The sequence below is a fragment of the Nicotiana tomentosiformis genome, chromosome 6 (genome assembly GCF_000390325.3).
Source record: "Nicotiana tomentosiformis chromosome 6, ASM39032v3, whole genome shotgun sequence".
Lineage (NCBI taxonomy): Eukaryota > Viridiplantae > Streptophyta > Magnoliopsida > Solanales > Solanaceae > Nicotiana > Nicotiana tomentosiformis.
Genome location: NC_090817.1, coordinates 7,034,877 through 7,042,361, shown reverse-complemented (window position 1 = coordinate 7,042,361; position 7,485 = coordinate 7,034,877). Strand labels below are relative to the sequence as shown.

Below are 7,485 nucleotides of genomic sequence, written 5' to 3'. Positions count from 1 at the left end.
GCCATCGGCTCGGGAGCTCTAGCAACCTCGATGGCCTCCGTAGATCGGACTACCAAAGCCGAGGAGCTATTTCCTTCTTCTTCTTCTTCTGCCCTCAGTCGTTGGACCGAGTCAATCGAAAGGGCAATTGTTTTTCTCCTCACCCTTCGAGTTTTGGACTTGGGGTCCTCTGACCGAGAGGAAGCTCTTCGCTTCTTATCTTCCCATTGTTTAGGGACTAGGGACTCGTTTCCTTCTTCACCGCTCGAAGGCCTAAAAGCGGCATCCCTGGTTATGCCCGCACAAAAGAAAATCGATAACGAATAGAACGCAAAGAATACTTCGAAGGAAACAAGAAGCAAACCTCACCATGGTTCTTGGCCTCCCATCTGCCTTTTGCCAAATCACGCCAAGCGTGCTCGGCGTAAGAGGAGGTCGAGGCTAACTTCCGAACCCAGTCCTCGAGGTCAGGCACCGCTTGTGGCATCCAAGGGGCAGTTGAACATCAGGGAAGGACATCAGAAAAAAATCAGAAAATGACATGAAAAGTGAACACAAATCACTTACGGTCAAAATTCCATTCTTCAGGGAACGACATCTTCTCCTCCGGAATGAGATCACGGGTCCTCACTCGAATATAACGACCCATCCAACCCCGATCCTTGTCTTTATCGATGCTCGACATCAAAGCCTTCGATGCCTGACGATAAAGTCTGATTAGTCAGCGAAAGATCTGAGGTCGATACAGTCATATGAGGTGGTTTAGAGAAAAATACAACCCCCCGGCTTTGATAGAGAAGAAGCGCAATAAGATCACTATACGATATAAAGAAGGATGAATTTGGCCAAGGGTGACTTGATACCTTTTGCAGAAATCAATAATCACCGGGTCGACGGGTCCCAGTGTGAAGGGTTAAGTATAAACACTTAAAAATCCCTCCACGTGAGTGGTAACACTCTCATCGGAAGATGGAATTTGCAACATGACCTCGGAACCCCAGTTGCAGTCTTTTCTGACGGGCTCGAGATGACCCTCTGTTATACAGCACGTATACATCGATACGTGTTCACATCGACCCGGAACGGAGGAAGGATTCTCCACCTTAAAATCGGTCTTCAAAGTGCACGGGCCAGGAACATAGTCATGAACTGACGGCTCCACCGGTGCCTTATCATCAGACGACCGCGAAGAAGAAGCTTTCTCCTTCTGAGGTACAGTTTTGGAAGTTTTCTCCATTAATATGAAAGAGAATAGTGCAAAGAAAGGTGAAGAAATAGACAACACCAAAATTATGGTACGGACGGCCCCGTAGCAGCGAAATAGAGAGGATAAATAAGAAAGTTTGGAAGAAGAGAAGGCGCAAAAGTGGTAAAATATTGTATGGAAAGACTATTTATAGACTAAGGCATGACGGTTAGGTATCAGCGGTGGCCGACCGGTGGCCGACCACCGTCTGACACACATTAAATGCTTCGGTAAAATCGAGCCGATGTGACAGCTATCACATACGTCAAGATCGGGTTCGATAGGAACGTCAGCATAAATTTGATAGAGCCGCAAGGAAATCATATCGTTCCTCGCCATATCCTTTTCGAGAAACGAGGGGACTATCTGTGTACGGTCAAAATCGATTCTCAGTCATAAAGACCGGTCGAGACAATGATGTTTCGATCGAAGGGTATCCATATGACAAGCTTGGACGAATCCCGAAGTAGGGACGTCGAGCTTCGAGTTATAAGACCAATCAACGGCAAAACCCGATATCATTATCGGGCCCGTGTCCGAATCGGACTATGGGGCAACACTGATCGACACAGGCCCCGAATATCGATGACCCGAGGCAGAACCGAGCTCGAACCAAGACTGGGGGTTCGATCTAACATCGAGCTCGAGCCAGTGCTAAGCTCACAGACAAGAGCCGTTATAACCGCACCCAGAGAGAGAATCTTGGCGAGAATCAAGGAGGAGACAAATCATCATTGGTCTCCCGCTATATGTATTATTTTATTATGTTGTTATAGATAAAGCAGTCACCCTTTACTATAAAAAGGGGGATAGACTGCAATAGAGACAGACTCTCCAAGAGATATTAAGATTTCATTGTGTTTGTTTTTCCAATTCATTTCAGTCTTCCCGTCCATCATTCCCATTTTATAGCAAAAATACCTATATTATCATTTTGTATCAAAAGAATTTGCATACCCTTAGAACCATATCTAAAATTAACGTTATCCGATTTTTCGGGTAAACAATATGCTTGATAATTCTTGCAAAGGAATAATGTCGACATGTCCACAATATTTCTCGTTAAGGATATGTCTCAACATATTCCTTCTGAAATTGCACCTTAAAACCATAATATATACTACCCTTTCAAGACTTGATATCACAAGAGTAGCAACATAGATTGATTTTGATGAAGAGACAGATTTTTAACACTTATGTGTACAGATTTTCATTTGGCCAAGAGACAGGCTACTTATGAAAGCGAAGGCAGCAACAATATGCTGCTGCTTATGATCTTTTCTTTTAATTGATTTTGATGTTTTACTGAAATTCCATGGCATATCACCCCACAAACAAAATGAGAGAGTGTGCGAGAGAGAGAAAAATTTATACATTAATTCTCAGCTACTAATTAAATTTACAAGACAAAGAGAATTACGCATCTTACAATGGTATGTGCGAAGTATTACGGCTTGAATTTTCACCGAGAGAAGTCTAAATATAAAGACGTAAACCGTTAAAAAAGTTAAGAATGTATGTGTGTGTATCATCTTGTACTTCCTTCGTCTCATTTGATGTGAAGGACTTCGGAGTTTGCGGGTCAAATTAAAATATTAATTTTTGGTGTAAATTCGGCACAAAATTCTCCAAGTTATTTTTAAATAAAGTTCACAATTTTAAAAAGTTCATGAATACCACTACTATAAGTTAACATAATTAATAATTCAAATATAATAACGTCACATAAAATAAAACGTATGAAATATGTTGACCAGTTCTCTATGTTGCATGACCTTCTGAGCTCAATGATTTAGTTAAAGGTTGAATTTAAATTTGGATTCTGAACTTGTCATTTTATTCACAATTTGTTTTATTAATTGGGTTCACAATTAAGCATGTATACATATATAGTAAATTTTCTAATATAAATATAAAATTTAAACAAAAGTTATTGAGTTCGTCTACTACTAAATATATTATTCGCTTAATTATGATACTCATTGCACCAGAATGGAGAATAATCTTTACTGCTCCTCGTATATATGATTACATGTAAAGTCAGTTTTTGATGTGTGGCTTAATGTAGACAAGCATATGGTTTTGTCACATTCTCAGGATGGGGTGGGCGCTCGGTCGGTTCGGATTTAAGAAATTCGATTCGGTTATTTGGTTTTTGGTTTTGTAAAAGTAGTAACCGAAATCGAACTGAAATAAGTTCGGTTCAGTTCGGTTTTCTAATTTCGGTTCGGTTTATTTCGGTTCGGTTTTCGGTTTGAACATTATCATATTGGGCTCTCTCTATGTAATAATTGGACTGACAAATTTGTTGGTTTTGTTTCAAAATTTCGGTAAATTAGACTGAAACCAACCAAAAATTTGTTGGTTTGCTAATAATTCGGTTTTTCGGTTAACCGAACCAAATAAATTAATAACTGAAAACCGAACCGAAAAACTGAAAATTTAAAATTTTAAACCGAAACCGACCGAAAAAATCGAATAACCGAAATCGAAAAACCGAAACCGAAATAAATAAAAATTCGGTTCGGTCGATTTTTTCGGTTCGAACCGAAATATGCCCACCCCTATTCTCAGGTATATTACACAGTTCCTAACTCAAAATGAGTCGTGAGTTGGCTCTTCCCCTTATATAAGCAAATGGTTTCCTCACCTATTTAGTCCACAAACACAATTCTTAATATCCTATCAAAGAGATATACACAACATCCAATTTTCATATTTCAATATTTTCATAGTCCAATAATTAAAGATGTATATCATGTCTAGCATTTTCAAGATTATTGGGTTCCAAAAGAGAATGTCGTGTTCGGATGGAGATGATGATAGAGACAATGGGTATGATCATTCCCGTGTAGGTGGTGACGACGATGATGCAAACTATGACTATGCTCCTGCAGCATCCTTGGAAGGCGATAACGACGATGATGGACACTATAATTATGCTCCAGCGGCATGATATTCAATGGAAATTCTTGACAACGGCAGACTTCTCTTTAGAAATATATAGGTTTATATAATATATTAGTTAGAAACATTTTGCCGGTTCAGGTGTACACCAAGGTGTTAGGGACTCTGAGATCACTTGCTTATTAGATGTATCTTTTTTCTTGACAATATTATTTTGAATAATTTATTCAGAAAAGTGACATGGGTTATATAGTTAAATGTAGTCTCACTTGATGATGTGATCGTATTATTGGTCACAGGATAATTACGATCAGCAAACGATAGAAAACTACTTTACCTATTCCATATGCATTACACGCGCTATTAGTCTATTGTTAAAAACTTGTTTGCTGTGATTAATTAAATCAAGTTTGCACCATTACCAAGTTAATCTTGGACACCCTGTAAGATTTATACAAACATTAATTGGTTATCAACAACAACAAATCAGTATAATTTTATTAGTGGGGTATGAGGAGGGTAGTTTGTACGCAGACTTTATCCACCTTCTGGGTAGAGATGCTATTTCCGATAGACCCTCGGCTCTCTCCATTCAAGAACTCTCCACCTTGTTCTTGGGTGACTCTACTTCACAACCTCTTGGTTGGAAGTGGAGGGTGCTCACCACTAGAACAGCACACTCATGTCATAAACTTGTACATACTTCACTAATAATCATTGTTTGTGTCAGAAGAAGGCTATTCTCTCATAAAGAATAAGACCTAAAAATTTTATATATTGATCTCGTTGAAACATTTAAAAAAGAAAATAAAAAGATCCAAATATATCCTTAATTTTTGCGATTTGTCTAATATTTTTCCTTTGTTTGTCTTTCGATCTATGAAAGTTCCGACCGTTATCTTTTGTGTCAAATATATCCATCCCATTATTTGTTTTCGCCGTGAAAAAAAAAAATCGGTCTAATTTAGGTGATATGGTGAAAGCCATATTTAAACTAGTTAAATTGTTTAGTGATATAGTTGGACATTTTCAATTGGACATTTTAGAGGTATATAGTTGGACATTTTAGAGGTATATTTCCAAATTGAAGAATTAATCCAAATAGCCGCTCAGTCAATCGTTTAAACTAAAAATAATTAGTAGAGGTATAATTTATGCATCATAATTTATGTATTATATATGTATATATATATGTATAATCAATGTATAATCTATGTATATGACTAGAAAAAGTAAACAATGACTATGGCCGGCTACTTATGTAAAAATCCCTTTCAAATTATTATAGAAGATACAAACCAACTTGATAGTGTAGGGGTACAAGATCATAACATGCCGTAGAAGAATAGTTTGCCTTCTCTTTTACCTAAAAGTTCTGCATCTGGAATAACTTTTATGAGTATTTTGTTTTATATACTACTTGAGAACTCATGCACAAAAAAGTATGTCGACATTTCACAATATTTCTGGTCAAAAGACATGTAGTCAACACTTCCATCATCATCATCATACCCACTAAAATTTCACTAGTGGAATCTAGGGAGAGCAAAATATACGCAGACCTTACCCCTACCCCAAAAAGGATAGAGAAATTGTTTCCGGGATACTCTCAGCTCAACAGAAGAGACAATAATATCAGGAAAAAAATAAAAGAAAAGGCATGTAATAACAAAAGATGCCTGAAAGATAATAACAGCAACAAATAACTGAAAGTACAATAATACCAAAACTATGCAAAACAACAATATGGACACAGCATAGACCACTAACAAACCTAAACAAAACTCTATCAGACTAGCCGGTACAAAGAGGAAAGAACTCTCGATTACCCCTAGCTTACCACCCTAATGCTCGACCTCCACATGTTTCTATCAAGAGCCATGTCCTCGAAAATCTAAAGTCGCGCTATGTCTTGCCTGATCACCTCGCCCCAATACTTCTTAGGTCGCCCTCTGCCTCTTCTCGTACCTGCCAAAGCCAACCGCTCACACCTCCTAACCGGGCCATCTATGATTCTCATCCGCACGTGCCCGAACTACCTAAGACTCGCTTCCCGCATCTTGTCGTCCACAGGGAAAAGCCCACCCTCTCTCGAATATCTTCATTCATTATCTTATCCAGCTTAGTATGCCCACATATTCATCTCAACATCCTCATTTCGGCTACTTTCATCTTCTGGATATGTGAATTCTTCACTGGCCAATACTCAACCCCATGCAACATAGCCGGTCTAATCACTGCTCTATAAAACTTACCTTTGAGTTTCAGTGACACCTTCTTGTCACACAAGACTCCAGACGCTAACCGTTATTTCATCCACCCCATTCCAATACGATTCGTGACACCCTCGTCGATCTCCCCATCTCCCTGCATGATTGACCCTAGGTACTTGAAACTTTCTCTCTTGGGGATGACTTGTGAGTCGAGCCTCACTACCATGTCCGCTTCCCCCGTCACGCTGCTGAACTTATAATCCAGATATTCCGTCTTTGTCCTACTCAACTTGAAACATTTGGACTCCTGGGTCTGCCTCCAAACCTCCAGTCTCTCATTAACGCCTCCTCGCGTCTCATCAATCAGAACTATATCATCAGCGAATAACATACACCATGGCACCTACTCTTGAATATGGTGACATGTACTCGACACTGTAGTCACATATTCGTTTTTGCAGTATAACCCTGTCTAGGTGGCATGCCAACTGAGCATCCACGTGGATTATACACATGTTTCCACGGGCATTTGTACATTTGGGTCTTAATTTTGGCCTACACCAGCAAGCTGCAATTTTTTTAGAACATGTACTTAATTCCCTTTCAAGACTTTATTCTATCGTTTTAATTTTTATGGTAAACTTTAAAGGTTGGAACACTTGTACGGAGGAAATTGTATCATATGTGGCGAAAAGACTCCGATTTGAAAGTGAAGGCATATTTGTTTTTATTAATGTAGGAGTATATATGTTCCTTTTAATGGATTTTACTTAAATCCAACCCATGATCTGCCACCCACAAAAGTTAGAGAGAGGGATCTCTATCTCCACCTCAAAAGTAGCTTATGGCTGTGCACATTCTTAAGTTAACACAACACACTTCCTAACGTGCCAACTGCGTTCAAACGAGCCCTTAGAGTTGGCTCTCCCCTTTATATAATGAAATGGTTTCTTCACCAATCATACATACCAAAAAAAACCATTATTCATATCTATTCCAAGATTTTTATAGTCCAATAACTAAGAGATATATACAATGTCGGGCATTTTCAAGATTATTGGATTCGAGAAGAGAAGGTCATCATGCTCAGTTGGAGACGGCGACGGAGATGGTGCATATGGGTATGACTATGCTCCAACA

At 38.9% G+C, this 7,485-nt stretch overlaps 1 long non-coding RNA gene across 1 annotated transcript in view; it reads left to right on the top strand.

Annotated features, from left to right (window-relative positions):
• The first annotated feature begins 3,930 nt into the window (after positions 1 to 3,930).
• Positions 3,931 to 7,485, top strand: part of LOC138893499 (uncharacterized) — a 130,130-nt gene continuing 126,575 nt past the window's right edge. Inside the window, exon 1 of the long non-coding RNA XR_011409025.1 lies at positions 3,931 to 4,029. This is a non-coding gene — a long non-coding RNA (uncharacterized lncRNA). The remainder of the gene's footprint in view (positions 4,030 to 7,485) is intronic.